A 24,371-nucleotide genomic window follows, 5' to 3' on the forward strand; every position below is an offset into this window, starting at 1 on the left:
GCCTTGATCCTTTTGGCATTGAAGAATTTTGGTTGGGTTAGAATTGTTGTTTTAGGAAGAGTAATTTAGGGAATTTCTGGAGTTGAGGTGACAGAGTCAAACAGAGAGATAAAATCCTGACATCTTGCTCAAGAAAATTTTCCCCCACGTATAATTTTCTTATTAGAGCAAAAGTTTTTATCCATGGGTAAGCTTCAGAAAGTCCTTGAACTCTTGAAATAATGATATAGAATTGTATATTTGTGTATTTTTTCTGGTAAGGGGTTTTATATATAATTTTTATCAAAATGAGATTAAATCATGGGTAGAATATTTGGAATTTAGTAGACCATTAAATTATCCAAGAGTATATTGTTGTACCATTATTTAACACATGTATTAGACATTTAATATGTACAAGGCACTTTCTGTACTAGGTGGTGAGCATTTATTCATTTAGTTTTACATTTTAAAAATCAGCTTTATTGAAGTATAACTTATGTACAATTAAATGCACCCATTGTAAGTGAACAGTTTGGCAAGCATATATACTCCAATTACTATGCCAAGATATAGACCTTTTCCTTATCCTAAATTACCACATGCTTATCTTTAGTCAATCTTCCACATCTCTTGCTACCCCAGGCATCCGCAATCTGATTTCTAACACTATAGGTTAGTATTTAGTTTTAGAACTTCATATAAATTTTTTTTTAAAAGCATACTGTGTATAATATTTTGTCCCTGGCTTCTTTCAGTAGTGTTTCTGAGATTCATTCACATTCTTGCATGTAACAGTAGTTTGTTCTTTTATATTGCTGTATAGGATTCCATTGTATAAATCTACTACAATGGTCTTATCCATTGTCCATCAAATTCATTTTTGTTTTTTTGGTAAAGAAAACAAAATTTATTGCTTACAGTTTCAGAAACTAGTAAGTCCAAAGTGCAAGAAACACATCTGGTGAGGGTCTTGTCCTGGTGGGGACTACAGCAACTCAGGGAATCACATTGTGAAATGGTGGAGCAGAGAGAGTAACTGCCTTGTGCTGTGCTTTTTGTTTCCCTTTTGACTCAGTTTTTATTTATTTATTTTTTGTATATATGATTTTATTTATTTTTTTATTGGTTATGAATATTCATAGAGTACAAAGCAAATTGTCACCACTCGTGCCTAAGATGTGATGGCCAGGTCCATACTGGCAGCTTGCCTATTACCACAAATTGTGATTATACCCTGCGTCCCCCACCCAGTTATCCCCCCAATTATCCCTAACCTCCCTCCCCATCCCCCTTTGTATCCTTAGGTAATGTTCTCTCCCTCTGCAAGTCCAACACACCACTGTGGTCTTTCTTTCCTTCCTTCTTTCTCTCTTAGCTCCCACATATGAGTGAGTACATATGGTATTTATCCCTCTGTGCTTTGCTTATTTCACTCAACGTAAGTTTCTCCAAGCTCATCCATGTTGTTGCAAATGGGAGAATTTCATTCTTGTTTTATGGCAGAGTAAGTATTCTATGGTGTATATATAAGGTGGTGAGCATTTAGTGGTAAAGGAAATAGGCAGGGTGCCAGTTCTCATGGAGTATAGTTTAATGAGGGAGATATACTTATTTTTTTTAATCAGTGACTGACTGATAAATATAATGAAGGAAGAGTTTACGGTATATACATAAGGAGGCGGTCCTGATCTTTCAAGGGGGAGGAGGGTCCTAGGGAAGGCTACTGTGATGAAGTGACATTTGTCTCAAGATATAAAAGGTAAAAAAAGGAGTTAACTTGAGGAGGTTGAGATGGAGAATTGTAGGCTTTTTAGCAAACATGGATTGCTGGTATAATTAACTTATTCTTCATCGGGTTCCTCCAGTGGTTATTTTTTGGCACTATAGGCTGCTCTTGTTAGTGCATTGAATACTTAGTACATACCAATACAGATCATAGTTAGGGAAGCCAACAATAGTCTAGGCCAGTGGCCTTCACACTCATATTCATGTTCCCCCAGTATATTTTTAACTTCATGTCTAATTTTTTTCATCTCAGGTTGAAATAGAGAGTTGCAAATGATATAATTTATTTTGTTGTGGTAAAATATATATAACATTAACCATTTTAACTGCTTTTTTCCCCCAGTATGCATAAGTATCATTCTTTTATTTATTTATTGAATTTTTTTTTTTAGCTTCTCAGTGTACATTGATTTTCGTGACCCTTTTACCCACTCATGAATTTGCCTATTCGTCATACCTCATGTTAAGTGGAATCTTATAGTATTTATCCTTTTGTGTATGAAATAATGTCTCTACAACAATGTTGTAACATGTATTGGAATTTCATTTTTTTTTAACAGACTTTATTCTTTAGAGCAGTTCTAGGTTCACAGCAAAACTGAGCAGAAAGTACAGAGTTCCCATGTACTCTCTGTCCTGATCCATGCATAGCCTTTTTCACTATTAACACTGTGTAGCAGAGTAGTACGTTTGTTGCAGTCTGTGAACCTACATTGATACGTCATTATCACCAAAGTGATAATTTACATTAGGGTTACTCTTGGTGTTACACATTCTGTGAGTTTTGACAAGTGTATCCATCATTATAGTATCATACAGAATAGTTTCAGTGTTCTAAAAATCCCCTGTGCTATGCCTAGCTTTTTCATCCCTCCATCTCCTAACTCCTGGTAACCACTGATCTTTTTACTATTTCCATAAGTTTTGCCTTTAACAGAATGTCATATAGTTGGAATCATACAGTATGTAGCCTTTTCAGATTGGTTTCTTTCACTTAGTAATATTCATTTAAGGTTCTTCCATGTCACTTGTTGGCTTGATTATTTCTTTTTAGCGCTGAATAGTATTCCATTTTATATGTATGTATACCACATTTTGTTTATCCATTTGTCTACCAGTGGACATTTGGGTTGTTTCCACCTATTGACTATTGTGAGTAATGCAGCTATGAACATTGGTTTCCAAATATGTGTTCAAGTTTTTGCTTTTAATTTTTTTGTGTATATCAAAGGATGTAATTTTGGCATTACTGAAAATACCGACATCTAAAAAATTCAGGGTAGTTGAGTTGTCTTTAAGAACACTGCCTTTTTGGGCTCATAATTTATTGATTTAGATGATTATTCTGAGTTAATGCCGGTAAGTACAACTAGCATGAAAAGGTTTGTGAATAGATGCAGCTAAGTCTTGCCTTTGGCCTACAGATCAGTTTGTGAAAACAGTTAATTCACTGCTGACTAGAGAAGTCCATTAATTGGAAAGATTTTTTTGTTTGCTGGGGAAATTTTAGTTTATTTTTTCAGAGGAATAGAGAGATTTGATTAATTTAGCAAGTTGAGGTTGATTGAGTGGTGGTTGGGTTGTGAATTTATTGCAAAGTATGTTAGAAAGGCCAGATTTCCATTTATGGTAGTGATAGTTTCTTTTAAAAATATTTGTTTTTAAAGTGTGAGCTGTATCAAATAATAAGTAAATAGAAGTTCAGACAGTATGCGAATGATTACGTTTTGGCAAATGTACTAACAAACAGATTTCTTTTGGGGGACCAGAGAACAGAATAAGCTGCAGAGAAAGATAGCACAGTAGGGATTGAGTACTTTAGGAAGCAAAAATCAAAAAGGAAATTGATTTGCAGTTTCATCCACAGAAAAAAATCAGGACTTCCTGTCATTAAATCGAAGAGAAATATCTGTAAAGGCTAAAATGAAAGATCATCTAGAATAGCATTAAAAGGTTTGTTGGATGTATTGTATATAGAAAGTTTTCATAACTAGTTTAAATAAGGACTCCTTTGAAGATCTAGAATTGTTAAATCCATAAGGATTGTTATTACTTAGGGAGAACCTTATGATGAAGGAACAGAACAAATTAGGCTGGAGGTGGGAGGAAAACTCCCTGAGATTTTGTGTAAGCAGAAGACTTTTTTTTTTAAATGTGTATTTTATAAGCATTGTTGGTATTGTGAGACAGTTGATTACATTTAGCTAGCTTACTCTTATGACATTTATCTAAGGCAGTAGTTCTCAAAGTGTGGTCCTTGACCCCTGTGGACCACAAGGTAAGAACTACTTTCATAATTATATTAAGACGTTATTTGCCTTTTTGTTTTGTTTTGTTTTGACATTTGCACTGACAGTGCAAAAGCAATGGTGGGTAAAACTTGGTATGATAGCATGAATTAAGCAGCAGCACACATTCTTCACTGCCATATACTCACAGTGTAAAAAAACAAGCCAGCTTCACTTAAAAATGTCCTTAACGAAGCAGTGAAAATTCTGATTTTATTAAGTTATGACCCTTGAAAACATGCATTTTTAATATTCTGTTTGATGGATGAATGGGAAGTGTACGTAAAGCATTACTGCTGTATATCAAAGAACTACAGTTATCTCAAGAAAATAGCTTTGTGTGATTGTTCTACTTGTAAGTATTTTTTGGGAATGGACTCAATTTTAACCTAAAAATGACTGAGACAAACTCAGACTTGGGTGTTTTGGCAGACATTTTTTTCACAAAAATGAACAAAGTGGACCTCTCAGTTCCAGGAAAACAACTGGTATTTGTTGCCAATGATAAAATTTGGGCTTTCAAGCAAAAATTGATATTTTGGAGAACTTCTCTCTACCACTATGAATTGTATCCTTACTTTTTCTCCCTTTCTGCTCTTCATTTTTTTTCATGTATCTCTGTCCATCGGGGATCATTAAGAATCTTCTGGAGCTTTTTTTTTTTTTGCATAAAAATATTTTTTTCTTTTGTATTTCTAAAGAATGTTTTAGTAGAGTATAATATTCTTGGTTTGGCAGTTATTTTCTTTGAGCACACTTAAAATAACATTTTACTGTCTCCTGGTTTTCACTGCTGTTTAAGAAGTCAGTGACGAGCCTAACTGTTGATGCTTTTTAAAGTTACATGTTAGTTTTTTCCTCCTAAAATTTTTCTCCTTGTCCTTTGTTTTCTGCAGTTTCATAATGATGTATCCTGGTGTGGTTTTCTTTCCTTTTTATTTATTCTCCTTACAATTCAGTAGACTTACTGAATATGAGATCTTGAATCTTCAACAACATGTCTTTACTCAGTTCTGAAAAATTCTCATTATCTTTTAAAAAATTACTGCAGTACCATTTTCACTTTTAATGCTAATTTAGTATAGAAGAACACTTCAAAAAGTTTGTGTACTCTAATTTTAGGGATATTTACTGAATCCTCTCCTATTTTTCTTGTCTTTTCTTTATCTCTTATCTTCCAGTTTTTAATTCTTTACTTGTGTCCAGTTGTAGGCAAACATAAATCCATTGAATTTTTTTCCTAATTTTTATTTTAGTTCTAGAATTTCTGTCCACTTGTTCCGTCATCATTTATTGAAAAGATGATCCCTTATCCGTTGAATTGCCTGTGCTTCTTTGTCAAAGTTCAGTTGACTATATTTTTATGGGTTTATTTTGGGACTCTCTGTTCCGTTAACTTATGAGTGTCTCTTCTTTCACCAATACCATGCTGTCTTGATTACTGTAGCTTTATAGTAAGCCTTGAAATGGAATAATGAGAGTCCTCCTGCTTTGTTCTGCTTCAGTCTTGTGTTGGGTATTCTGGATCTTTGACTGTATCATATAGACTTTACAATCAATTTGTCTATAACTACGAAACAGTTTGATGGAATTTTGATTAGTATCATGTTGAATCTATGGATCAAGTTGGAAAGAACTATTCCTTAAGCGACTAGGATATTGTAGAACTGGAATTCGGTTTTATCTGAGCTGTTTATTTTATCCTGGGAGAGAAATCTTTAAGGATCCAGCTTACAGTAGCGATAATATATCTTTGGCTGGCCTCGGGGCTTAGACTTTTGCCTTCCTTTCTCTGTGGAGCCACTGAAAGGTTACCTTAGTTTTGCAGCTTTTTCTTTGGAATTGGCAGTTGCCCACAAGACTAAATCTTGAGTGCCTGGAACTTGCTTTTTCCTCGGTTTGGGGGCCCAGTAAATGAATGTTCATTTTCTTGTTAGCTCTTTTGAGAGTGCTTTTGAGATTTAAAAAAAAAAACGATTTCATCCAGTTTTTAGAGTTATTTTCAAAAGAAGGATTGGTTCTAACTACCTACACTACCAATACTGGAAATTGAAGTTTCACCAGAGACCTGCCTCCCTTATGGAATTGATGGTTGGTATATTTATTCTTTAAAATTTTTGTATAAATTCTTGGAGGATCAGAATGAACTCTCCCACGTTTGAAGATGTCCATTGAGACCTTTCAGATAGTAATAGATTATGCTGTTCAAGATAAAGTTACGGTAGATCATGTAGAGCTCTTCCTGTGGGGAAGAAATGTTGCAAGTCTGTCCCAGTTTTATTCTCTTTTCTTGATGAAAGAATTCCCAATTTTTAGCTGCATATATGGCTACACAAAGCAAAATCTATATTTCCCAGCTTCCTTTGTAGTTAGGAGCAGTTATGTGGGTAGTTTCTTTTAGATAGTTCAGACTTCTCCCATTATCAGACTTGTACATTGAGTTGTCTATGGGTCACCTCTGGCTGGATTTATGACACTTTAGCTCACATACCCAAGGTAGCATTTATTTCTAGATCGCTGTTCCTTTTTCATCATCATCGTTATCAACTTAGTCACCAGTGCTAGATCCCTTGACTCCTTCCATTTCCATCATCCCCAAACTCACTCATATATGTGTACATTTAAGCACATTTCAGGTCCAGGTAATTTTTATTCTTAAATGCCCCACTTCTCCCAGTTCATACCAACAAAGACCCTGGTTCTTGCACCTGTCATCTCTTGCCTGGATTGCTAAAATAGCTGCACAACTGCTTCTTCGTTTATGGTCTCTAACTTGCATTTTTCCTTTTGCATCCACGGAATCATTCATCCGAAAGAAGTTCACAACCCTGTTACTCCCTTCCCTACAGAATTCATTTTAGTGTCTTTAGCCTTTGACTCTTTGTCATTTGGTCCCATTTTACCTTTCCAGGCCCATTTGTCATTTCTAGTCTTGCATTTGATGAAATGCAATTGATAGCGCCAACTTTACTTATCTTTTATTTTCCTTCTCATGTATTTGTGGTTTCTCTCTACTGTGTCCTGGCTTAAGCCTAATCTAGGATTCATCTTTTCCTTTAAATGGTTAGTTTGAGATATTTATGATTTTAGATAACTTTACGTTTTTCAAAACATGACAGAAATAGGCTCTGTTGTTGAATATATCATAGTCTGAAATGAATATGTTCTAAGTTGCAAATTGTGTCTTTATAAGAATATTCTATTTGAGGTGTTTTGAAATTTCTTTCAAGCTTTGAAAGGCATGTTTTTTATTTGACTAGAATTTTAAAAACTGATTTTAATATGGAATTAAAAAATTAAGTTATGGAGTTTCAAGATGGCGGCGGCTGCGGCGGCTGGCGCGGAGTAGCTGAGGTGGAAAAGGTGGCCACTGGGCCTCAGGCAGCCGGGAAACTTGTGGACCTTCCTCTGGCCATCTCTTAAGGGAGGACTGCTGCTGCTGGCCGGTCGTGGGGGCTCAACGCCACTTTGCCCCCGGCAGGAGAGGCTGCCTCATTTACAGGCAACAGCTTTGAAGTGTGGAGCAGGAAAAGAACTGATTCTTAGCTGCAAAAGCGAGTCTTGAAACAGGGAACACGGCGCCAGGGCTGCTGTGGATGCAGCCAGGATCCCGGAGGCTGGGGCCGCACTAAAGGCGGCCAGCTGCCCTATTCAGGATTCGAGGTTTCAGGCCGGCATTAAAGAAGATTCCTGGGAGCGCCCGAGCGGTGCCGTGACTGAACAACCCGAGGCGGCAGCGCCGAGAACACGGAAGGCAACAAACCAGAGACAGAGCGAGCGCCCGACCTGGCACAGCACTGTGAGTGATCCCTGGCACAGCTCTGTTCGGGGGGTGGATGCCCACGCGGCTCCCGCCTGCACCACCAGGCCACTCACTGCCCCGGTGCTGCCTCCATTTTCCCAGGTGCGGGCAGCTCCGCCCTGCTCGGCCATCACGGAGCCCATTTGCTTGGCCTGGCGCGGGGCTTTCCGGACCCTGCGGGCCGGCCTCCTCTCCCACTCCCTCCGCGGTTCTCTGGCGGGGCTGGGAGTGTGGGGCGTCCCGACTAGTGTTGGGAGGGCTAGGAAGTAAGGGCGGGCCTACTGTCACTCCACCACACCCTGGACTCCGGCCCCGGTAAACTTCCTGTTACTGGGAGGCAGATACCATCTCTGCGACCACCAGTTTGGAAAAAAGCCTAACGAATTTCTGGTTGGGAATAGTGTGGTAGGAGAGTTCCCAGGTCCGCTTGAACCTGCCGGAGAGCAGGCTGCAGGCGGGCACTAGACTCGGTTTATACCGGGGGGATACAAAGGTGAACAAGACCCGAGAAAGATCTACACAGTGCTACAAAGGCACCCAGAGAGACCGGTCGTCTGTGCCTAGCAGAAACCTGGTAGACTTCCTGGGCGAGGCGGTGCTGAGCAGGGTCTTGAAGGCCCAGCTGATAGACGAGGGGTGCAGAAGACACACCCCAGCCCAGCACAGTGTGCACAGAGGGGGGAGACGTGCGGCCAGGGAGGCAGAGACTCGACAGAAACCACACACCCGGTGGGGTCGCCACTGCACGATCTAACAGCCTGGGCCAGAGCACACGGAACGGGGAGAAGTCCTGTACAGAAAGTGAAAGCTCAACAGAGATCACACACCCTGTGGTACGTGATCCACCAGCCCAGCAGAGTCCAAGCTGACCAGAAAGGTGGCTCCCCGGAGAAGCCCAAGACCCAAGGCAACCACACACACAAGACACTAGAGGCCAACTGAGCAGTCACGGCGGGAGCCATACCAAATTGGCAACCACAGCAACATCCTAGTTAGTCATTAGTCTCAAACCGGTGGACTGTGAAACCCCCTGCCACAATGAATAAACACCAAAAAAAAGACACCAGAAATACAAAAAATCAAGAAAGTACACCACCAAAAGTTAATAAATCTCATACTCTAGATCCTATAGAACAAGAAGCCCTTGAAATAACTGACAAGGAATTTCGAGTGATAATTCTAAGGAAACTGAATGAGATACAAGAAAACTCAGCTAGACATCATGATGAAATGAGGAAAAGTATACAGGATCTGAAAGAGGAAATATACAAGGAAATCAATGTCCTGAAAAAAAATGTAGCAGAACTTGCTGAACTGAAGAAGTTATTCAGCGAAATAAAAAACACAACGGAGAGTTTAACCAGCAGGCTTGTCGAAGTTGAAGAGAGAACCTCTGAACTTGAAGATGGGCTGTTTGAAATAACACAAGCAGACAAAAAGAAAGAAAAAAGAATCAAGGACATGGAAGAAAATCTGAGAGAGATATCAGACAACCTCAAGCGCTCAAATATCCGAGTCATGGGTATTCCAGAAGGGGAGGAAAATGGAGATTCCATTGAAAACATATTCAACAAAATAGTGGCAGAAAACTTCCCAGGTATAGGAAAAATCACAGATCTTCAATCCAGGAAGCTCAACGATCTCCAAACGTATTCAACCCAAAAAGGCCTTCTCCAAGACATGTCATAGTCAAATTGGCAAAACTCAGAGACAAAGAGAGAATCTTAAAAGCTGCAAGAGAGAAGCGTCAAATCACCTATAAGGGAGCCCCAATCAGGTTAACATCAGACTTTTCATCACAAACCCTAAAAGCTAGAAAGGAATGGGATGATATTTTCAAAATACTAAAAGACAAAGATTGCCAGCCAAGAATACTCTACCCTGCAAGGCTATCCTTCCGAAATGAGGGGCAAATAGTATATTTCTCAGACAAACAAAAACTGCGGGAGTTCACTACCACAAGACCACCCTTACAAGAAATCCTCAAGGGAGTACTGGGTTTGGTTCCTGAAAAATAACTACCACTGCCATAAAAACCTAAGAAAAATCTAAACCCGCTAGTACAATAAAAATGGCATTCATGAAGAGAAAACAAGCTAACAAAAACACTATCTACAACCTAAGGAACCAACAAACAAAGAAGCCAAACAGTAAATCAGAAAGCAAGGAACAAAAGACACCTAAGACAACCAAACAACCAATAAAATGCTAGGAATAAATCAACACCTTTCAATAACAACTCTTAATGTTAAAGGCTTAAATTCCCCAATTAAAAGACACAGACTGGCTGACTGGATCAAAAAGCAGGACCCAACTATATGCTGCCTACAAGAGACCCACCTCACCCATAAAGATTCACACAGACTAAGAGTGAAAGGATGGAAAAAGATTTACCATGCAAACAGAAAAGAAAAACGAGCTGGAGTGGCTATTCTTATATCTGACAAAATAGACTTTAAACTAAAAACCATAAAAAGAGACAATGAGGGACACTACTTAATGATAAAAGGACTGATCCATCAAGAAGACATAACAATCATAAATATGTATGCACCCAATGTTGGAGCAGCCAGATTTATAAAACAAACTCTATTAGACCTAAAGAAGGAAATAGACACTAATACCATAATAGCAGGGGACCTGAACACTCCACTGTCAATATTCGACAGATCATCTAGGCAAAGAATCAGTAGAGAAACACAAGATCTAAACAAGACTCTAGACCAATTGGAATTGGCAGATATCTACAGAACATTCCACCCAACAACCTCAGAATATTCATTCTTCTCATCAGCACATGGATCATTCTCCAGGATAGATCACATATTAGGTCACAAATCAAGTCTCAATAAATTCAAAAAAATTGGAATTATCCCATGTATCTTCTCAGACCACAATGGATTAAAACTAGAAATTAATAACAAACAAAACTCTGGAAACTATACAAACACATGGAAATTAAACAGCATTCTACTTAATGACATATGGGCCCAAGAAAAAATCAAGCAGGAAATCAAAAAGTTTATTGAAACTAATGAAAACAATGATACATCATACCAAAACCTGTGGGATACTGCAAAAGCAGTATTGAGGGGAAAATTTATTGCATTAAATGCTCACTTCAGAAGAATGGAAAGATGGCAAGTGAACAACCTAACACTTCACCTTAAAGAACTAGAAAAACAAGAACAATCCAAACCTAAAGTTAGCAGACGGAAAGAGATCATTAAGATCAGAGCAGAACTGAATGAAATTGAAAACCAAAAAACAATTCAAAAGATCAACGAATCAAAAAGTTGGTTTTTTGAAAAGATAAATAAAATTGACAAACCATTAGCATGGCTAACAAAAAAAAAGAAGAGAGAAGACTCAAATAACAAAAATTAGAAATGAAAAAGGCGATATTACAACTGATTCATCTGAAATACAAGGAATCATTCGAGACTACTATAAACAACTATACGCCAACAAATTTGAAAATCTGGAGGAAATGGATAAATTTCTGGACACACACATGCTCCCAAAACTGAACCGTGAAGACGTAGAAAATTTGAACAGACCAATAACAATAAAGGAGATTGAAGCTGTTATCAGAAGGCTCCCAACAAAGAAAAGCCCAGGACCAGATGGATTCACAGCAGAATTTTACCAAACATTCAAACAGGAATTGACACCGATTCTTTACAAACTATTCCAAAAGATTGAAACGGACGCAAATCTCCCAAACTCATTCTATGAAGCAAACATCATCCTGATACCAAAACCAGGTAAAGATATAACCAAAAAAGAAAACTACAGGCCAATATCCCTGATGAATATAGATGCAAAAATCCTCACTAAATTACTAGCAAACAGAATACAGCAACACATACGAAAAATTATTCATCACGATCAAGTGGGATTCATCCCAGGGATGCAAGGTTGGTTCAACATACGCAAATCAATAAATGTGATACACCATATTAATAAACTCAAACACAAGGACCATATGATCATCTCTATAGATGCTGAAAAAGCATTTGATAAAGTTCAGCACTCATTTATGACAAAGACCCTCTATAAGTTAGGTATAGAGGGAAAGTATCTCAACATAATTAAAGCCATATATGCCAAACCCACTGCCAATATCATCCTGAATGGGGAAAAGCTGAAAGCTTTTCCTTTAAGAACAGGCACTAGACAAGGATGCCCACTCTCACCACTCCTATTCAACATAGTGTTGGAAGTACTAGCCAGAGCAATCAGAGAAGAGAAGGAAATAAAGGGCATCCAGATTGGAAAAGATGAAGTCAAACTGTCCCTGTTTGCAGATGACATGATCCTATATATCGAACAGCCTAAAACCTCTACAAAAAAACTGTTGGAATTGATAAATGATTTCAGCACAGTAGCAGGATACAAAATCAACACACAAAAATCAGTAGCATTTCTTTTCTCCAATAGTGAACATGCAGAAGGAGAAATCAAGAAAGCCTGCCCATTTACAATAGCCACCAAAAAAATAAAATACTTAGGAATTGAGTTAACCAAGGAGGTGAAAAATCTCTATAATGAGAACTACAAACCACTGCTGAGAGAAATTAGAGAGGATACAAGAAGATGGAAAGATATCCCATGCTCTTGGATTGGAAGAATCAACATAGTGAAAATGTCCATACTACCCAAAGTGATATACAAATTCAATGCAATCCCCATCAAAATTCCAAAGACATTTTTCTCAGAAATGGAAAAAACTATTCAGACATTTATATGGAACAATAAAAGACCACGAATAGCCAAAGCAATGCTCAGCAAAAAAAATAAAGCTGGAGGCATAACACTACCTGACTTTAAGCTATACTACAAAGCTATAATAACCAAAACAGTATGGTACTGGCATAAAAACAGACACACTGACCAATGGAATAGAATAGAGAATCCAGAAATCAACCCACACACTTACTGCCATCTGATCTTTGACAATGGCACCAAGCCTATTCACTGGGGAAGGGACTGCCTCTTCAGCAAGTGGTGCTGGGATAACTGGATATCGATATGCAGGAGAATGAAACTAGATCCATACCTCTCACCATATACTAAAATCAACTCAAAATGGATTAAGGATTTAAATATACACCCTGAGACAATAAAACTTCTTAAAGAAAACATAGGAGAAACGCTTCAGGAAATAGGACTGGGCACAGACTTCATGAATACGACCCCAAAAGCACGGGCAACCAAAGGAAAAATAAACAAATGGGATTATATCAAACTAAAAAGCTTCTGCACAGCCAAAGAAACAATTAACAGAGTTAAAAGACAACCAACAGAGTGGGAGAAAATATTTGCAAAATATACATCTGACAGGGGCCGGCCCCGTGGCGCACTCAGGAGAGTGCAGCGCTTGGGAGCGCAGCGACGCTCCCACCGCGGGTTCGGATCCCACATAGGACTGGCCAGTGCACTCACTGGCTGAGTGCCGGTCACGAAAAAAAGACACACACACAAAAATATATATATATACATCTGACAAAGGATTAATATCCAGAATATATAAGGAACTCAAACAACTTTACAAGAAGAAAACAAGCAACCCAATTAAAAAATGGGCAAAAGAGCTAAGTAGGCATTTCTCTAAGGAAGATATCCAAATGGCCAACAGACATATGAAAAAATGCTCAACATCACTCAGCATCCGGGAAATGCAAATCAAAACCACATTGAGATACCATCTAACCCCAGTTAGGATGGCTAAAATCCAAAAGACTATGAACGATAAATGCTGGCGAGGCTGTGGAGAAAAAGGAACTCTCATACATTGTTGGTGGGACTGCAAAATGGTGCAGCCTCTATGGAAAATGGTATGGAGGTTCCTCAAACAATTGCAAATAGATCTACCATACGACCCAGCCATCCCACTGTTTGGAATATACCCAGAGGAATGGAAATCATCAAGTCGAAGGTATACCTGTTCCCCAATGTTCATCGCAGCACTCTTTACAATAGCCAAGAGTTGGAACCAGCCCAAATGCCCATCATCAGATGAGTGGATACGGAAAATGTGGTACATCTACACAATGGAATACTACTCAGCTATAAAAACGAATGAAATACTGCCATTTGCAACAACATGGATGGACCTTGAGAGAATTATATTAAGTGAAACAAGTCAGGCACAGAAAGAGAAATACCACATGTTCTCACTTATTGGAGGGAGCTAAACATTAATATATAAATTCAAACACACACATACACACACACACACACAAATCGGGGGGGGGGAGGGAAGAAGATATAACAACCACAATTATTTGAAGTTGATACAACAAGCAAACAGAAAGGACATTGTTGGGGGGGAGGGGGGGAGGGAGAAGGGAGGGAGGTTTTGGTGATGGGGAGCATTAATCAGCTACAATGTATATCGACAAAATAAAATTAAAAAAAAAAAAAAAAAAAAAAAAATTAAAAAAAAAAAACACCGTGCTCTAACAAACTGAACTAACCAGCCAGACTATTTTTCTTTTTTTTCGTTGAATTCTAAGAGTTCCTTGTATATTCTTTTTTTTTTTTTTTTTTTTTTAATTTTATTTTGTCGATATACATTGTAGCTGATTATTGCTCCCCATCACCAAAACCTCCCTCCCTTCTCCCTCCCCCCCTCCCCCCCAAAAATGTCCTTTCTGTTTGCTTGTTGTATCAACTTCAAATAATTGTGGTTGTTATATCTTCTTCCCGTCCTTGTATATTCTTGATGTATCCTTTATCAGGTACATAATTTGCAAATATTTTCTCCCATTCTGTGAGTGGTCTCTTCACTTTATTGAGTGTCCTGTGAAGCACAAAAGTTTTTAATTTTGATGAAGTTCAATTTATTGATTTTTTCTTTTTTTTGATGTATGCTTTTGGTGTCATAGCTAGGAAATCTTTGCCTAGCCCAAGGTCACAAAGATTAATTCTTATGTTTTCTTTTAAAAGTTTTACAGTTTTAGCTGCTCCATTTAGGTCTTTGATACATTTTGTGTATGATATGAGATGAAGGTTCAACTTCATTTTGCTATCCAGTTGTCACACTTCATTTGTTGAAATGACTATTCTTACCCCACTGAGTGGTCTTAACACCCTTGTCCAAAAGCAATTGACCTTAAACATATGAGTTTATTTCTGGACTCACAATTCTATTCCATTCGTCAATATGTCTGTCCTTGTACCATTACCACACTGTCGTGATTAGTGTAACTTTTTAGTAAATTTTGAAATTGGAAACTATTCTATGTTTCCAACTGTGAGCACTTCAACTTCATTCTGCCTTTTAGGATTGTTTTGGCAATTCTGGGTTCCTTGAATTTCCAAGGTTATGTCACCTGAGAATACAGATAGTTTTACTTCTTCCTTTACAATATTGGTGCCTTTTATTTTATTTTCTTGCCTAATTATCCTAGATAGAGTCTCCAGTACATGCTGAATAGAAGTGGTAAGAGTAAGCATTCTTGTCTTATTCTAACCTTAGGGGAAATTATCAGTCAATAGTAAGTACAATGTTAGCAGCAGGATTTTCATAGATGCCCTTTATCGGGTTAAAAAAATCCTCTTCTAGTCCTAGTATGTTGAGTACTTTTATCATAAAACGTTGTTAGATATTGTCATATGCTTTTCAATATTCTGATGAGATGCTCATGTGTGTTTTTTGTGATTATTTTTTATTCTATTGATAGGGTATATTATACTTATTGATTTTCATATATTTAACCAACCTTGCATTCTTGGGATAAATTCCTCTTGGCCATGGTGCATAATTCTGTTTAATGTTTCTGTATTTCATTTGCTAGTATTTTTTTAGTGTATTTGCATCTATATTCATAAGAGAATATTGGTTTGTAATTTTCTTTTCTTGTGATATCTTGGTCTAGTTTTGATGTCAGGTAATATTGGTCTCATAGAATGAGTTGGGAAGCTCATCCTCTTCACATTTTTGGAACAGTGTGTGAATAATTGATACTAACTTTTATTTAAATGTTTGTTAGAGTCCACCAGTAAAGCCTTCTGGGCCTGGGCTTTTCTTCGTAGAGTTCTTGTTACTAATTCAAGTTCTTTACTTGTTATAGTTCTGTTCAGATTTTTTGTTTCTTCTTGATGCAGTTTCAGTAGTTCGTGTCTTTCTGGTAATGCATCCATTATAACTAATCTATCTAATTTATTGGCACACAATTTTTAAAGCATTCCTTTATAATCCTTTTTATTTCTGTAAGTTTGGTAATAATATCCCCTCCTTCATTTCTGATTTTACTAATTTGAGTCTTCTCTCTTTTTTTGAAAAAAGAAAATCGCAGGCCACTACCACTGATTAGCATAAATGCAAAAATCCTAAACAACATAATGACAAACTGCATCTCCCAACCCAATCCATTGTTTTAAAAAATTCAGGGGCTGGCCAGTTAGATCAGTTGATTAGAGCATGGTGCTGATAACACCAAGGTACAGGATTCGATCCCTGTACCAGGCAACCACCAAAAAAATAAAAAATAAAAAAATAAAATATATATATATATCAATCAGGACCAACTTGTGGTTTCCAGAAAAACAAATTTAAAGGAGAAAAAAACCCATACACTTATCTCAATATATGCAGAAAAAGTATTTAACGATACAATACAAAAGAAACTCAGCAAAGAAAGGAATGTATCTTCTTAACCAAATAAGTGGAATGTACAAGAAAGCCTATAGCAGACATCATGGAGAAAGGAATGTGAAGAAGCAAAGATGCTGAACTGGAGGAAAGGAAAGTGCTCAGAGAGCAGGCCCTCCGTTCAGGGAGGTGTAGACACGTGTGTATGGGAACCAGACAGCTAGGGTGCAAACGCAGGCTCCTCCACTGAAGAGACTTGTGACCAGGAGAAATTACTTTTTCACTTCATCTGTAATAAAGAGATGATAGTATATACCCCAGAAAAATAAAAATAAAAATAAAAATAAAAAATTAACTTATTTCAGACCAGTGCTTACCTAGATAAGTCTCCTTCACACATGAGGAAATTGCGGCCAGGAGAAATTAGTGATTCTTTTAAGTCAAATGATTACTTAAAAGCAGAGCCAAGATCTACTGTGGTGTTCATCCAAATATAAGTATCTTCTATTAAAATGTCTCTAAGTGTGTTAGAGGTTTCAAGTCTTTTTATCTTTCAAATCTTCTGAGATTCTCGGGCATTTACCTTTTGTGTGAATAGCACTTCGTAGTGAACTGAGCAGTATACACTGTAATTCATGTCTTAACAACCTTCATTCCCTAATGGATGGGGTTTATTTCTAGAACTGTGGCCTAAACCTGGCCTATGCACCTGTCTTTGTGGCAATTTATCAATTCTAGAAGGAAATGTGTTTTATCCATTGATTGATTATTTTAAGTATTCTAAATGAAGCAGACACAGTTGATGTAACACTTTATAGATGTGTGTTTGTCTTTGTTTTTAGCACGAAGCATTGCACGATTGTCTCCAATAACATAGATCATCTCTTACTGAACTTAACACTGTCTGATATCATTTTCTCCCTGGCCAGTGCCTCAGCTTTGACGAAGGATTCCAGTTGGATAGAAACGATAAGGAAATTTGTGACAGAGACCCTTGAAGATGGTTTTAGGCTCAATAGTAAGCAGCTGAACAGATTGCTTGGTGTATCATGGAGGTTAATGCAGATACAACCAAACAGAGGTAGGTAATGCTGATTTGCCCTTATTTAAGAGAGGAGCTCTTATGCATGCCATTTAGGTTCTAGCTTTGAAATGATGACTTTCAAACATTCATGTAGTCAGGTTAATTACATTGAAGCCTTAAAAGGTAGCACTATCTGCTTGAACTCTGAAATTGTCTATGGCTTAGTAATTCTGTTTTCAGTGGTTGGTCCACTCTGAAGCAAATTGCTTAAGAGTTCTCCCTGTTGTTTTGCCCCCCATAGATTTGTTACCCCACTTCCCCTGGGTGATGGAGCCACAAAGGATTACTTAAAGCCTTTTTTTTTTTGAGCAGTGAGAAGCCCCAAAGTGGTTAACTTTCCCGGAATTTTTAAGCGAGAGGCATTCCTTTTTTGGGAAATTAACCCCATTTGGGTTTTTTTGCATTTATTTTCCAGACCAGGAAGAGAACATAGGTAGGGTTATAGTTTTACAATATAGACTGGTAACTTTTATTCATCAGCACCGCACTCTACCGAGTGAGCCACGGGCCGGCCCTAGACTGGTAACTTTTAGTGAAACAAGGCAGATGACATTTTAGTAAGGCAATTAAGTGATTTATTAACAAACATTTTTTACAGCAATTTTTTTGGTATTTTTATAATTTAATTAGTAATCTGTTTTTGAGCCAGCAACCTTGCTGTGCCACAAATTTTTATTTTACAGCAGAGACTTTATAGCTTGAGGAAAATTTTCTGTTTTTTGCAAGGTTAATATTTGAAACTGTAAGGCTTTGGAAAACCAGGCCCTGTGAAGTACATATGCTTTATAGTATATTCCACATCTCCCCCCATTTTATTTATTTTAAAAGAAAAAGCAAAAGTTACAGATTAGGTTGGCACAGTTAAGACAAAGCATTTAAAGCAAAGTTGGTATTATTTAGCATAGCAAGTTTTTTTTAATTTACTCTAGGTGAGGACTGAGATGTTATTGTTTTTTAGGGCAGCTGCAGCAGCATTATTTTAGGTGCTGCGAATTGGGTGTAATTACCAATTGTTGAAACTCCGGAAAGGGATTTTGCTCCATATAATAGTTGATTCTGAGTTTAGAAAGTTTGTTAAACTGTTTAGGACATTACTGTTTTTAAAGCATTTAGTTTTTTGTAAAATTTTTGATTAATTACAAGTTTTTGTTTAAGAACAGGATGTTTTATTTAAGTTACAAACACCCTCTTTAAGGCCAGGAAAATTTAGAGAACTGCTTTTGTAGAGAAGACGTTTTTCCCTTTTTGATTAAGGCATTTTTTATAAAAGCATTAATGATTAATATCTTGATTAAAAAGGTTTTACTTTTCTTTGTATAAATTTTTTGGTGTTGGGAAGGCTTTTTCCCAGGTGGTGATTGAAAGGAAAATTTTGGCTTACTTTTTTATAGTGATTTGTTTTACATTGGGGGGAAGATGAACAGCAGGATGAAGCAGCAGTTAGGCCAAATGTAGGCAACATGAAAGGGGTCAGAACTTGGAAGTGAGACATGCTATTTTATATTTAAAGTTTTAAATTATATTTTGTTATAAGGAGAGAGTTAATTTTTATTAAACTTATAAAAATAGCCACATTGTTATAATAGTTATGAGGATATTTAAAGTTATTAAATTTGGGGGGATTAATAGGGAGAAAACAAATGCTTTCACTTTTGTTTTAAATGACATTTTACCAAACTGTTGTTAGTTATAGATAGCTTGAGAGAGAGAAAGAGAGAGAGAGAGAGAGAGAGTTTTTTACATTTGAAAACATTAAGAGAACCAGCAGTGTTTTAAAATAAAGAAATTGTAGGGGCCGGCCCGTGGCTCTCCCAACTGGATAGCCCAGCTCTCCTAACTCCATGAGGAGACGCTTTGTTCCTTCTAAACACAGTTCCTCGTCAGCCGCTGCCAGGAGGAGGTCATCCACATACTGCAACAAAGTTACCTGTGGGTTAGAGGCCTGGAACATAGCCAAATCTTGGTGGAGGGCCTCATCAAAGATGGTGGGCGAGTTTTTGAACCCTTGAGGCAGGCGGGTCCAAGTGAGTTGCCCTGCTAGGCCAGTCTCTGCATCTCTCCACTCGAAAGCGAAGTACTCTTGACTTTTTGCAGTCAGTGGCAAACAGAAGTATGCATCTTTGAGATCCAGTACTGAGTACCAGGTCCTGTCTAGAGGTAAAGAACTTAAAAGATTATAGGGATTAGGGACGGTGGCCTGGAGATTGGCCACGCGTTTGTTTACCTCTTGGAGATCTTGGACCGGTCGGTAGTCATTAGTCCCAGGCTTTCGGACCGGCAGCAAGGGCGTGTTCCAGGCTGATTGACACTTCCGTAGGACTCCCAGCTGGAGCAAACGAGCAATGTGGGGTCTGCTGGCTTTGCGTGCGTCTCGGGACATTGGGTATTGTCGGACAGCTATAGGACTGGCTTGAGCCTTCAGCTCTACGTGGACGGGGGGCCTGTTTTTAGCCTTCCCTATCCCTGCTGTTTCTGCCCACGCCTGGGGGTAGTTTTCTAACCACCAATCCATCTGTCCAGTCTCCTGCCCTTGCATTTCAAACAATTGGTATTCATCTTCTAACCTGAGGGTTAGTATCTGCAGAGGCTTTCCTTGCCGATTTAGCACCCGAGGTCCCTTGGGGTCAAAATAAATTTGAGCACCCATTTTGGTGAGCGGATCTCTTCCCAGCAGTGGGTAGGGGCACTCGGGAATGACTATGAACAAGTGGGATACCCGGCCCACGCCTAGGTCCACTGTTCTTTGGGTAGTCCATGGGTACTGCTTGTACCCTGTAGCCCCTTGTACCTATGACTTTTTCCCGAGAAGAGGTCCGTTTGCTTGTAGCAATACTGAATTTTCGGCTCCAGGGTCTACTACGAACTGAGTAGGCTTCCCCTCCACTTTGAGAGTTACCCTGGGTTCGGGAAGGGGACCCGAACCCTGTCCCCCCTAATCATTGTCTTCCTGCAAGGCCAAGACTTTGGAGGCTTGAGGCTCTTTCTTTTTCCTGGGGCAGTTTCGAACCCAGTGTCCTCTCTCCTTACAGTACACACATTGATCCTTCGCCAGGGGTTACTTTTTATTGCCTGGCACCATTTTATTGGGCTCCCTAGTCTCCCTAACTACAGTGGCCAGAAGTTTGTGAAAATTTTTTTCTTGGCGCTTTTCTCTTTATTTCCTTTGCTTCTTCTGATTCTGGTATGATGAACCTTTTCAGCCACCTGCACTAATTCTCTTAATGACTTATCTTGCAACCCTTCCAGTCTCTGCAGTTTCTTCCTGATGTCCCTACTAGACTGGTCAATAAAAGTGACCGTCCCTGTAGCCTTATGCTCTTCACTACCAGGATCATACGGGGTGAACCGACGGAATGCCTCCATGAGTCTCTCCAGGAATGCTATTGGAGACTCATCGGGCCCCTGGGTTATCTCTCTTAATTAGTCAAATGGGTGGGGTGTTTTGCTGCCCCTCTGAGGCCTGCCATTAGAGCCTGGCAGTAGACCTTCAGGTGCTCCCTATCTTCCACCGAGTTGAAGTCCCAGTTTGGTTGGTCTGATTAACGGGAACCGTGCATCTATAACATCATGGAGGAGGGTAGGTCGCCCATCTTCTCCTGGCACATTCTTTCTTTTTTTTTTTTTTTTTTACCGTTCCAGCTTTATTAAAGAAAGATATCTGCTGGGCTGTGCTCAGCGTCACAAGGCCCAGGGCTGCCCTGGAAATGGGGGACAGCCAAGAAATATTGTGGGGTTTTTTTTTGTCTTGTCTTTTTCGTGACCGGCACTCAGCCAGTGAGTGCACCGGCCATTCCTATATAGGATCCGAACCCGTGGTGGGAGTGTCGCCGCACTCCCAGCGCCGCACTCTCCCTAGTGCGCCATGGGCTCGGCCCTCCTGGCACATTCTTTCGAGCTTCCAGGAGGATTTGTTGTCTCTCCTCGGTAGTGAACAGGACCTGTAGAAGCTGCTGGCAATCATCCCAGGTGGGCTGATGAGTAAATAGAGATTCTACAAGGTTAGTGAGACCCTGGGGGTTTTCAGAGAAAGGGGGATTCTGAGATTTCCAATTGTAAAGATCGGAGGAAGAGAAAGGCCAGTACTGTAAGGGCTGGTTGCCCTCTTCATCAGCGGGGCCGTAAGCCCGCAGGGGGAAAATAGGAAGAGCATCTGGAGGGGCCACTCGTTTACTGCGTGTCCCCTGAGCAGGCCCTCCCTCGGATTCATTTTCTGGTGGTGCGGATGGCCGGGCTGCCTGTGATCGGAAAGAAGGGGGAGGGGGATCAGAAAGAAGCCAGTCTGGGTCGGTGGACGGCAGGACCTCGGTTTCTTTTTTACTTCTTGGAGAGCAAACACAGCCATTGGACCTGTTAAGGGAACAAAGGGACGGACCCACGGAGGAGGATCCGTGACTAAATCTTCCCAGACAATGATATAAGATGTCTGGTCTAGGAGATTTTCAGAATTGAAAATTTTTCTTTTTACCACTGTAATCAACGGCACAGAGAAGGAAGCTTCAGCAGGCCATCCGGGTTGGAAAGCTGGCCACTCCGAAGAACAAAGTGTTACCCATTTATTCTTTCTAACCGGCACAGACAAATCATTTGCTCTTTCCTTCACGTCATTCCAGTTTTTCAGAGTCAGGCTCAAAGGGGTTGAGACAGTCTGCCCCATGGCGCCCCAGAAAATCGTCAGTCCCCACACACACACAACCAGACAGACAAAAAACAAAACACAGATGCGCCCCTGCCACGAGCGCCACAACCAGATTATCAGAGAACTCGGGAGGGGTCTCTTTACTAGTCCTAGAGATCTCCCGTGGAGCCGAACCTGTTCGTCTCCTGCGGAGGAATCTGGAGCATCCTCCAGGACTCCTGTGGCTGCGGCGTGCCGGCACGTCTGCCCCGCCGCTTGTCCGCTTCAGATGGCTCCGCTTTGGAGCCTCAGAAAATCTAAAATCAGACCGGTGATTCCGTCCTGGAGCCACCAAAACCAGATTATAACAGACAGCTTACAGCTGACAACCAAAGAAACAGACACAGTCATACCGACAATGGCGGTACCTGCTCGAGTGATCCTCCGTTCTCTAGTCTTTGGTCCCAGGGAGAGCGAGCCAATCCCGGACGAGCCCCCAAAAATGTAAGACCCGTGCACCAAGAACAAATCCTACAGAAAGGAGCGGCTCGCCTCACAAAGACCACAAGACCAGGACCGTTGCAATCAGCAAGAGGGATTTTATTTTTCCAGCATGCCGGGGCGCTTTGCCTTTCGGAAAAGCCCCCCCAGTTTACAACACAAGCATTTTTTATACAGTTTTTCTTGAACAGATCTTTATGACAGGATGAGTTGTCGGTTATCAGTGGCGCCCTTGGATTTGTGGGCAGACTCTAGCAGGCTAGTACCCTGGTAGATCTGTGGCGCCTTTAGATTTACAGGTGGGCTTTAGTAGGCTGGTACCCCCGATAATGGCACTTCTTTCAATCCTATATCTTCCTTGGCACCTGGCAAGGAGTCTTTTAGATAAGGAACCAGCCCGTGCCTGGGACCTGGTGGGGGCCATGCCCTTCTTGGAATGTTTAGTGTACCTGGGACCCCTGCTGCTGAATAGCCCCTTAGAAGCTGCTTTACATTTCAACAGCCCCTTAGAAGCTGCTTTAGATAAAATGCCTTTAGATATGTTCCCCCGTTTTAGCAAGCGTTTGCAGAAGCGAATTGCGCAGGTTAAAGCTATACTAGCAAATTGTGCAGGTTAGAGCTATATCTTTCTGTTACTAAAATCCCACAATATCTTCTACCAGTGTTAAGTGTGATTCTCGTTGGCTGGGAAATCAACGAGTATAGCAGATCCCATTGTGCTCCTTTCCTACCCTGTCTTTCTGTTCTTCAGTTACACAGTTCTTCAAGTCTCTTAAAAATTCGTGTTTGGCTCTCTGCCGCCTCAGGACCTTTGCCTCCGCTGTCTCCCCTGCTGACTCCTCCTAACCCTTATGATCCCAGCTTTAGCTTTATTTCCTCTGGGGAGTGCTCCCTGAAGCCTTGGCCAGGCTAGCTCCCTCTGAAGTTAAATGCTTCTGTGGGGCTCAACTTCCCTATTATGACAGTCATCACATAAATAATTAGTTTTTTGTAAATGTAAATAAAGGGTACTCAATAAATATCAGTTTAATTAGTGAATTAATTCTGCCCAGGAGTCTGTTTTCTTAGAACGAAAAACCTTAGAAGCTGTGTTAGGGGCCGGCCCGTGGCTCACTCGGGAGAGTGCGGTGCTGATAACACCAAGGCCCCGGGTTCGGATCCCATATACGGATGGCCGGTTCGCTCACTGGCTGAGCGTGGTGCTGACAACACCAAGTTAAGGGTTAAGATCCCCTTACCGGTCATCTTTTTTTTTTAAAAAAAAAAAAAAAAATAGAAGCTGTGTTAGTAGGTTGCACATGTTGCCATCTGAGCATGTCTTCCTTCCTCTGTGGGCCACTGCAGTGGGTTGGAAAAGGCTCATGCACTGTGGTTCTGCATATTGCCAAGGGTGCCTGAGGTGGACAACACAGTTCTAGTTGTCCCCTCGGCTGTCTGGTTTGGGCTTCTGCCCCTGGCCACATACTCCCTGTGCTTAGAAGATTTACACCTCCCCTTGAGACAGAAGTTTTGCTCAATAACCCACCAAAGATGACTGTAAGAGGAGGTCATTCGTGTCCTGGCTTTTCTCCTTCCTGAGTTTAGATTGTGTCACAATCTTAATCTTTCCATTTGGTTTCTGAAATTACTTTTTTCGTCTTCACATTCAAGAATCATCTCTTGGAGTTAATACTGTTTTAAAAATTATTTTTATTATTTTAATTTTTTTTCTT

The 24,371-nt window shown here is 39.8% G+C and overlaps 1 protein-coding gene across 1 annotated transcript in view; it reads left to right on the forward strand.

The window, feature by feature from the left end:
• LOC134385988 (testis-expressed protein 10-like) overlaps positions 1-24,371 on the forward strand; it is a 57,471-nt gene that overhangs the window by 14,041 nt on the left and 19,059 nt on the right.

This window comes from Cynocephalus volans, chromosome 9 (genome assembly GCF_027409185.1).
Source record: "Cynocephalus volans isolate mCynVol1 chromosome 9, mCynVol1.pri, whole genome shotgun sequence".
Classification (NCBI taxonomy): Eukaryota; Metazoa; Chordata; class Mammalia; order Dermoptera; family Cynocephalidae; genus Cynocephalus; species Cynocephalus volans.